The sequence below is a fragment of the Humulus lupulus genome, chromosome 8 (genome assembly GCF_963169125.1).
Source record: "Humulus lupulus chromosome 8, drHumLupu1.1, whole genome shotgun sequence".
In the NCBI taxonomy this organism is placed as follows: domain Eukaryota; kingdom Viridiplantae; phylum Streptophyta; class Magnoliopsida; order Rosales; family Cannabaceae; genus Humulus; species Humulus lupulus.
The window spans coordinates 109,773,925-109,783,740 of record NC_084800.1 but is presented as its reverse complement, the minus strand read 5'-3'; the positions used below and the strand labels follow the sequence as shown (position 1 = coordinate 109,783,740).

The following is a 9,816-nucleotide window of genomic DNA, read 5'->3' as shown; positions in this document are numbered from 1 at the left end:
GCACCTCCATCCTCAAGTGGTAGAGGGTTTCCCCTGGAGGCCCTTAGTTGGTCTTTGTCCAGGTGGATCTCCACATGTTGTGATTCCCGTAGGTGTCTAGAATGCCTTGGCATTTCTTCTTATCAGAATTGATGGAAGAACAGTGACTTGATACTTGTTTTTCCTACAGACGGCGCGAAACTATTGACGGTGAGAACTCGTCAACGATATAGGATTAGAAAACTCAAAATGTATTGCAAAAATTATGTAGGAAGAAGATAGAAAGAACTTAAAGGAGAAAGATGCAGAACTACAATGGAGCAAAATTGTATATTCCTTAATTGTCTGAGCATACAAAGAATTTTCCCACCCCTTAGTTTGAGGGGTCGAAGCCTATTGATGGGCTCTAATGGCCTCTGATACAAGGTGGTCCAAAGGGACAAGATCGTACATAGGTACCTTGTCAGTGTAGTGGTGCATGGTGTAGTGGAGCAGAGGGTCGTGGTGTTGGTTATTAGTACGTGTTCAAAGATAGGCACATCATGCCACCACTCCTTGTATGAATTCGTACCACCACTACTTCTTGGATATTCATGTCAGAATCATGCTTCTACCTCTGCCTCCTCTAGGGACGTACACCTCGTACTTGTTCACGCGCCTAATGGTTCTTCTTACATTTCTAAAATATATCTGAGATCATAGATTTCTAATATTTGGCTAAGTGCAGAACATCCTTTTCTAATTCTCCTTGTATACATGGGAGGCCAAGCAAGGATAGTACGTGAGAGACAATGAAGCCCTCACTAAGCAGGGCTCTCCTCAATGCCCCGACACCAGGGCCACAAGGCCCTTGCTTGGTCTTGTGCATAGGCAAGGTAGCTGCATCCAGAGCAACACGACGAGGTGTTGGGGCTTCGCGTGGTGCCTAGAGGTGTGCGAGCCTTCACTAAGTGAGCCTTCAATAGAGCAAGCCTTCAACATGGTGCTTGGCCTTGCTATGCGAGGCTCTCCCTCACCATGCAAGGCTCTTCCTTGTCATGTGAGGCTCTCCGCATGTTGCGACACCAAGGAATCAAGGCCCTCACACGGTCTTCTGCATGGGCGTATTGTCCTTGGCACAGAGCTTCGTGCATGGGCGGCGTAGCTGTGCGAGGCGCTTGGACTGTTCGAGGCTCTATTCGAGGCCCTCATTCTCAGATGCTTCCCTTCTTCGGCATAAGGGATTTCACACATGGCTGGCATACGACATGTTTGGCCTCGCTATGTAAGGCCCTTGGACTCTGCGAGTCGTTACGCGAGACCCTCTTCTAGGATGCCTTGCTTCTTTCACGATTTTCCCATATTCGCACATGACATGCACACATCTGACCGAGCCGGCTCCAACTCATCGCCTCATCACACTACAAGAAAAAACAGTATTCATAATACTTAAAAACTGCTAACCGGGAGTATTGATAACGCTTCTGAAAATGCTAACATAGCCCATGTTATTAAAAGTCCTGTCTTTTCTATAACAGTATTCGAATGTTATGTTCGATGTTATCTTAAACTATTCAATAACACATTTTTAGTTGCTATAATATTCAAATAATAACATTTAGTTAGAGTATTTGGTTATAAATTTGAAGCTTAATCTTATACTTTTTGCATAACACTTTTCAACTATTACATTTGATTATTTTGATAGCATTTTTAGTTTGTTATATTATATAAATCATAACAATTTATTACACTTATAATATGTTTCTAAATCATAACATATTAAGGTTTTTTATTGTGATAAGGGTACTTATACGTTTTTTTTTAATTAAAAGATTTTCGTTATTGTATTTTGATTAAAAAAAATCAAAATTAATCATAAAATATAATTCTCAATAGATTGATAAACCATAAGTATTACATTAAACAATAACTAATTCAAACTCTGAATGTGTCTATTTCATGAGATCTTAGTTCTAACTTAAGTTTGAAAGCATAACATAATAAAGTTTTATAATCTTGAACATTTTTTACTTCAAAAATGAAAAACAAAAAATTACAAGATACACAAAAGTAAACCATGCATGAAACTTGCTCCATCCTTCAATTCATCATCCTTTGTGCACTTGTCTTTGTTGTGAGTCCATTTGTTGTGCACTTGTCATATACCTGTTTCCCTTTCTTGTTTCCCTTTCTTCCACAGGTCCATGTGTAATCCCCTTTGCAATAAAGTCAGTTGTAGTCCACAAAAGGCCTATTGTTGTCAAGCTTATGTTAAGCTCCATCTTTAGAGCACTGTAAGCTCCAGTCACATCTACACACCTGTAATATTCGAGTGTAATAATGGAATCACACCAGCAATTACTTAAAGTGGTAATTCTAGGGCTTTTATAAAATAAAAAAAACAGAACCAAATTGCCTTGTATTAATTAAAAATGCATGAAAGTTGTAATTCTAGGTTTCTATGTTGGAAGTAATGAAATTATAAGATTTTATCAGTCAATCCAAGTATAGGTGTCAGTGTGTGCCTATGCATGTGTGTAATCGGTCACTTGATATATTATGTCACTGCACAATATAGTATCTGATAAAACTGGAAGATTAGAACTTATTAAAGTGGTAGCTATAGTCATCCATGTTGCATTAATGAAATTATTAGCTCTTATTAAATATATATGCATTATACTTTCAAAAGCATCAATCAAGCAATCAAAGAATATGTACTATTATCTGATAGAAGTGTCAAATGTAAGCATGAAAAATCATAGACAACCTATGACTTCAATACAGTAATGTGTATAAAAAGGAAGAATGAAAAGGCTAATAAAAGCAAACATTACATTTATAGGCTAATAAAAGGCCAACTTTAAAAAGTTAGTAATATAAGTTTACCTCTAAAACATGCAAAATAATCTTTAAAGACCCAACACGTGCATCCACACTCTCAGTAGAGAAATATATAACCCTCGACGAAGAAATGACAGCACATTCAAGTGATCTCATTTGTGCAAGTGTGGTTTGATTGGTTTCCATCTAGAGACAGAATGTATCAATGATAAGAAATTTCAATTCTTATTTCACTAGATAAACAGCCATAAACTCTTAGGAAGACAGAGTTCTCACATTCTATGATATCCCTTTGGGTCTGGTTGACAAGTCCTGGAAGTGATCTGAACCTAAAACAACATATATGGATTGATCTAATGCATCTAATGCCATCTAACACTTTCTTAAAGATCATAAATTTTCACCTAAAATATTATAGATATATATATATAAAAACATATATCCTACTAAACAAACAGTAAGTTACATGATTTACCTGAGAATTTAAAGAGGAAAGAATACTGAAGTCGCTGTACTGGCCAGACGACTCCCTCAATAACTTTTTCACACCAGTAGAAACCTCCTGTCAAGATAAACTAAAGCTTAATATACTTAAACAATTAAACTCTATAATAATGCTGCAAGAAAATCCCAAACAAAAATACTAGTTTCTAGTTACCAAATAGAGATTAACAATTTTCAAATAAATATGAATTACAATATAGAGAGCAAACCTTATTTACATTCAATCCTAATGCCTTGTTTCCTTCATCCAAGTCTTCCAACTTTTTTAATCTTTCACGCTCCAACTTTAGTGCAGTTTCAGCAGCTTTAGTAATGTCACCTACCACCAATAGCCCCTTTCACGCATCAGATAACAGAAAAATTCTTAAAAGAGTACAGAGAACGTGAATAAACTGAAAAAAACAGAGGGGAATACAGTGGAGTGTCAAAAATGAACTATTGCCAAAACCTAGCTGATCTTTGTGAAAACTAGGGCTAAACTAGATTTTTAGATAAAAGGGCAAATGATTATATCTATAGATCAGTAAAAGGTTGCTATATTTGCCTAGTAGCCAAATTACCTGCTGATGCTGAATTTATTGGTTTTTCAAATTCAGATTCCTTGGTTTTGGCTTTAGTTTGCAATCCTAAAGCTTCCTTCTGAACAGCAGCCTGGCTTGACGCTTCATTGGCCTCCCTTTCAGCAACCTCTTTTGCTTATCTTCTCTGAGCTTCCATTGCAGCTCTATTTGCTTCTTCAGCTTTGAGTTTTGCCTGCATCAGAAAATACTTTTATTACTAACAACAGCATAAAACCAAGATAATATACCAAAGCGCATTAAGATTATATCAGAAGAATATGTGAGAATAATAGAGGACTGTGACAACCATCTTTAGACATCTACCAAAAGAAATGAATAATCTAGGCAAAGTCAACAAACCTCAGCTTCTGCTTTGGCTTTTTCTTGGCGGAGTTTTTCTTCCAGGAGAGCTTTCTCTTTTCTTTTGGCCCCTTCATAAGCCGCATCACTTCTTATTTTCCTTTCTTCTATCTGGGACCTGAGTTCATGGTCCCTTTGGATAGCAGTCAAGTGATTATCAAGTGCTTCGGCACTACAGATGATGACCCAAAAATTAGAAAACAGAAAGTCCAAATCTGACTTAAACAATAAAAAAGAAGAAGGAGATGAGAAATCATTAAAATTCCAGGGAAAAAAAATATCAAAAGCATGAGCACTTCAATGAGGGGAGGCAAAAAAACAATACAACATTATTAACAAAGGAATTGCAGTCTTACATTTTTCGTTGATATTGGGTACCAAGCTTTCTCTCATTTTCACGCCTTGCTTCTCCATACTTATTAACTCAAAGAAATGCAGAAGAAACCTTTTCATTTTCACTCATCAGATCTGACTCCATTGTAAAAAGTTTGTTCCTAATCTCCTCCTATTTATTGAGCCAATTAATATTGTCATGCACCAAGTATGGAATTCTACGACCACAATAAGAAGAAAAATTTGCAGGGAAACCCTGGAGCTCAAGCATGTAGCCAAGGTATGTGATACACTCTTCAAGAGATATGTGCCCTAGTTATTCATAATACTAATTGAATAATTAAACATTTTCCAACAAAAATTCTACATCAGACGAAACATCATCCACTAGATAGCTACAGACCTTGACCCCAAGCTGATGTTCACTGGTTAGCTCCATCAAACCTCCTTCCACCAATCCTGTTTCTTCCATCAAGTATGGCTGAATTTCAAGTGCTGACTCATTCTCAGAGTTATCATCATCACAAAGAGATAAATCAAGAAAATACAAAGTATTAATAGAAACTAGCGAGATCTCTAACAATCAATGCGATATCACATACCATAGAAATATCATAGAAGTTTGTCATGAATACACAACAGCTGAATAAAGCTTTTGATGACAGAATAGGGATGCAAAACTTGAATTGATAAATGGAATATAAGTAAAGGAAAACAATCAAGGCCAGTTAAATGCATACCTAACATAAAGGCCGTTAAAATTAAATCTATTAGCAGAAAGGGAGATTCTATCTTGAGCTTCCTCATATGCATTGTCAATGTCATCCACCTCATCATCGAGAACATGCATTACAAATGGCCTAGAACTTCTTTCTACGCTTTTCACATTTGAAAGTTGACTATACAAAATTTACAGCTGAACGCTTAGTTAAACAGAAAAACACATATGCACCAAGCAGTTATCTAAATCACACACGTACATACACGCACCCTTTCCCCACCCGAACCCCACCTAATTAACACACTAGACCAGATATCAATTCTATCAATTTCTTGTAGTAAATTAATCAAAAAGTTTCAAGGCAAATGAATGAAACAAAGTAAGTTAGAGAAAAAATTATGGATTGTCCAATACTCGAAAATATAACTTATCTTTCCAAAAAGGTCCTGCCCTAGGAATAAAACAAAAATATTTCAAACTTATTAAAAGACTTTTTTGTGGTAGTTCTAAAACACAGAATGAAAACAGAAAGATAAAAACTTGGGGTCGAGAAACTAAATATAATGATAATGGAAAAATAGTAGCCCTACAGAGAATTCAAATTTAAAAACCATCAGGATCAAAGTTCAACAGCAATGACAATCACTGCATAGAATATATTTATGCACACATAATCTGTCTATAATTTGTTCATTATTCACCTCAATGATATAAACACCTTATAAAACTTCAAAAGAATTTAAAATATATTAGATTAATATTTTCCATTATTGTAAATGCATTATTCGCCTAGTTTTCCATTATGTACTAGTGCATTCCATTCATCAACAACAACCATATACTTCACACTAGTTAAAACAGAACATTTCACAAATGACAAATATGGAATAGAATATAGAAATAAGTTGAGACAACTGCAGTTATATAAATATATATATATATAGAGAGAGAGAGAGAGAGAGAGAGACCTTTTCTGAACTATGAGGCCTTGAAAGTGAGTATCAAAATCTGAAATTCCAGAGCTTAACTGGTCAGAATCCATTGATGCTTCTGCTGCTTCAGCAACGCCTAAAAGCTTTAAACACTCATTCTAACACTCAGCACCCCTCCATAGAAGCTTAGCTGCAAGACCATAATACCCAACATCATTAACATCTTACATGAACACCCTATTTCCTCCTTTTTTTCTTCAAAAGATAAAAATAAAGAGTACCCATTAACCTTTAGGGGAATAAGGATGAAGTAGTCCTCCAAAAATTCCAAAAGCACCTCCTCCAATCCCAATTTCATCATAAATATCTATTCGTAAGTTTAAGTCCTCTGCAGTAGTCTCCTGCATATGTATATAACAACATTGGTGCTCTCAAGAGTTTTTCTCTTAACACATAAAAGCTCTTTGATCTTTCTTGTATTCTAATGCTTACAACATCTCTAATTTTTCTCACTATATCCTCTCCATTAGAAACAATTCCAACACAAACAAATATATGTATTGATATATTCAAAATGTTTCTTGATATTAAACTAAAATCTAAAAACATAAAAAGAAAAGAAAACTCACAGACAAACGGCTTCTTGAGCAGCTGGGTTGTTTGGGTTCTTGCTTCAGCAGGGACATCATCATGTGTGCTTCAGCAGCTCAACTGAAGAGAGCGACAAGAGACTAATAGACTGTATTTCATTTCATTGATAGCTCATCTTTTTTGTACTGGCTTTAGCTGCATTGCAAATTTAAATTGTATATATGTTAGTTTAGTGAATCTAATAGACTGTATTTTATCTTTGACATAACTGCTTCTTTATTAGATAGCTCATACTCAACCTACAAATTTGCACACTAGTACATATATCAATAGTGGAAAAAACTTGTTAGACATATGACAAATAAAAAAAATAAAAAAACATGATCAAAGCTTCTGAGTGGTGCTTCCACAACAAGCAGCAATAATTATATACAGCAACAGAACAATCAAGCAATGACTACTAGGTTCAATGTTATTCATAAAATAAAACTACATTTTAAAGTAATGAAATTAGGAAAAAAAGTTTTATCAATCATTTTTTTTAGTTTAATCAAGAACCATTCAAGAACTACAGAACTAGCATACACCTTTATATATAACATATACCTATATTATATATTTATATATATATGCATTAGATTAGAAAGTAGAATAAACGAAAGATAACAAAGGAAAAAATCTGTATAGAATAAAGATAAAATAACAAAGAATTATAGTTACCGTCTGTAAGTGTAGCCTGTTGTGAGTTGTCTTCTGAAAGCTAAGTGCTAACTCTGAAGAAATTTATGGATCTCATCATGAGATGATTGTATCTTCCAAATAAAAGGGAAACAAACATATAATTAAATACAAATTCATGTTGGCGCAATGGAAGTTATCACAGAGGAAGAAAAAACACACTGACCAGCCATATATAATTGCTAATCACTTTCTAGTTTCCATTAATTTGTTTGAAAAAACCAACCATTTATTCTAAGAAGCCATTTGGTGAAAATATATAAAACTCTTAAGCGAATGAGACAACAGATGGGGCACATAACCCACCTGGTGTCTTCTGTAGAGTGAATATTGTCTAGATCTTAGATCAAATCTTGCAAATATTATACATACAAAAGTATATCGCAGAAACAGTATTACATGTATATACCTGAGCAAATATAGAATTGACTTCAGAAATTTATTCAAAAAAAAATCTTAATAAATGAAGACCTGATGCCGTGAGATACTGAGGTGTTGTGCCTACTGCTTGCAGCCATCTGTCTTTTGTGAAGCTTTGAGGTGTCCTTCTGAATTGATGCCATGACTAGTGAGGTGAACTGCCATGAAGACCTGGTGTCGTGAGGTTATGTGCCTTGCGTGAAAGATAAGAGTTGCAGTGCATGAAAGATGAGAATGCCTCTTGCTTTTTGTCTTTCATAAACCAAAAATCTTGGACTCTTGGAATATTTTTGTACACAACAAAAATAGCACAGAAATTTTTTAAAACAAAATTGTACTTAGAATAGTATTCAAAATATGAAAACTAACAGCGACTTCGAGTACTTGAACTAATTAAGGAAACGTTTCCATTGGTAGTCTTGAAAACAAAATCAAAACCAGACAAGAACAAAACAAAACAGAACATTGAGAAGAAAAAATAATACATAAAAAGATCTAATAACCACCCTTGAGATCGTTGACAACATCGTAAGGAATGGGGGTGACAGTTTCCTACTGAGCTCCTTCGACCATGAAACCTGGCTTGGGACCCTTTGGCTGCCTCTTGGTGCTGATGGCCTCACCCTTCAACTTGGCCTCGACCTTGAGCTTATCGTTCCTTAACTTTCTGTTTTTGAACTCCTCAGTGCATCTAGAGGGCTGGACATGCTCCACACGAACATGAATCCTCTTCTTAATGATGCGATTCCCAACCTGCTTGTTAACCTCCATGCCAATAGCGCGCTTGGTGATGTTCCAGACACGCCCAGTTCGGCCATGGTAGAACTTGTGGGCATACCCTTGTGAATGGCGATGTGCACATTAATATCGACATACTCGTCGGTCTTGTAGGTCTTGAGGTAGGTGGAGAGAGGGATGTACCCCTTCTTCCTGAAGGGATGTGAAAACAGGTCTCGTATCCGAGATCGTAGACCGTGTCTAGCCGGCATTTTCGTCTACCTCTCTTCTCTTCTTGCTCTAGGGTTTCTCTCTGTAACACGGCAAAGTCAAGCCCTAGATAAAATAGCACATAAAATAACACTAATATTATTGCAAACTCGCATCATTTTCAAAATACTTGTACACAACCAAAAGAGAAATTTTGATAGAAGAGAAAAACCCAAATGAAACTCAAACTTCATGCCAAATGACTCTCCCAATTCAAAGTGAATCAAGTTGAAAGTGACTTTCTCAAAAGCTATTATGAAAATTACAGAGTATATAAATTCCAAGATCATAGTCAAGGATTCAATGCCCAAAAAGAAACGGCAAAAGAAAAAAAAACGCAGACCTTGAGATCAATATTGGAACAATTGACAAGATAGGGATTGATCTTGGGGTCTCTGAATATCCTTCTATTTTCTAGTTCCATGATTTGCGACTCTACTCTTAGAGCTTCTTTTTCCTCCAAAGCCCATCTCTACTGCACATTTCCATTCTCTTTGTTTGTCTCCCTCCTCTGTCTCGCTCTCCGCCAATGAACCCAGTCCCACGCTCGACCCCGCATATTGCCGAACATTCAATGACTATAGTGGAGATAGAAATCGTCAAGCTCCTGCGCGGTCGAGCCCCCATCACCACCTCTGTCGAGTTTCCCACACCAGCCACCTGCAAGAGAGAACGTGAAAAAATGGAGTTGAGAGGTTAGAAATTAGATAGATGTGAGGGAGATAGAGTGTTGAGAAGAAAAAGGGTACGATGATGAGAGAAGAGGGAGATTAATGAAATAATAAAATAAGAAAGTATTTGGCGATATTAATTCATTTGCTCAAAAATTTGTGCGCCTTTTTTTTAATTCCAGAAAGTATTAATG

The 9,816-nt window shown here is 36.0% G+C and overlaps 2 long non-coding RNA genes and 1 pseudogene across 3 annotated transcripts; all 3 read right to left on the bottom strand.

The window, feature by feature from the left end:
- Nucleotides 1-1,830: 1,830 nt before the first annotated feature.
- Nucleotides 1,831-3,987, bottom strand: LOC133794004 (uncharacterized). 2 transcript variants are annotated; one of them, XR_009875073.1, is made up of 2 exons: nt 3,870-3,987; nt 1,831-2,280 (listed from the first exon to the last, which is right to left on the bottom strand). It is a non-coding gene; the product is annotated as an uncharacterized LOC133794004 (long non-coding RNA). The 2 variants fall into 2 exon arrangements; XR_009875074.1 differs by lacking the exon at nt 3,870-3,987 and adding an exon at nt 2,851-2,885.
- A 243-nt stretch (nt 3,988-4,230) lies between these two features.
- LOC133794003 (uncharacterized) lies at nt 4,231-5,065 on the bottom strand. Its single transcript, XR_009875072.1, has 3 exons — nt 4,966-5,065; nt 4,586-4,734; nt 4,231-4,401 (listed from the first exon to the last, which is right to left on the bottom strand). It is a non-coding gene; the product is annotated as an uncharacterized LOC133794003 (long non-coding RNA).
- Nucleotides 5,066-8,345: 3,280 nt separating this feature from the next.
- LOC133794002 (large ribosomal subunit protein eL21x/eL21w-like) lies at nt 8,346-9,011 on the bottom strand (annotated as a pseudogene).
- Nucleotides 9,012-9,816: the final 805 nt, after the last annotated feature.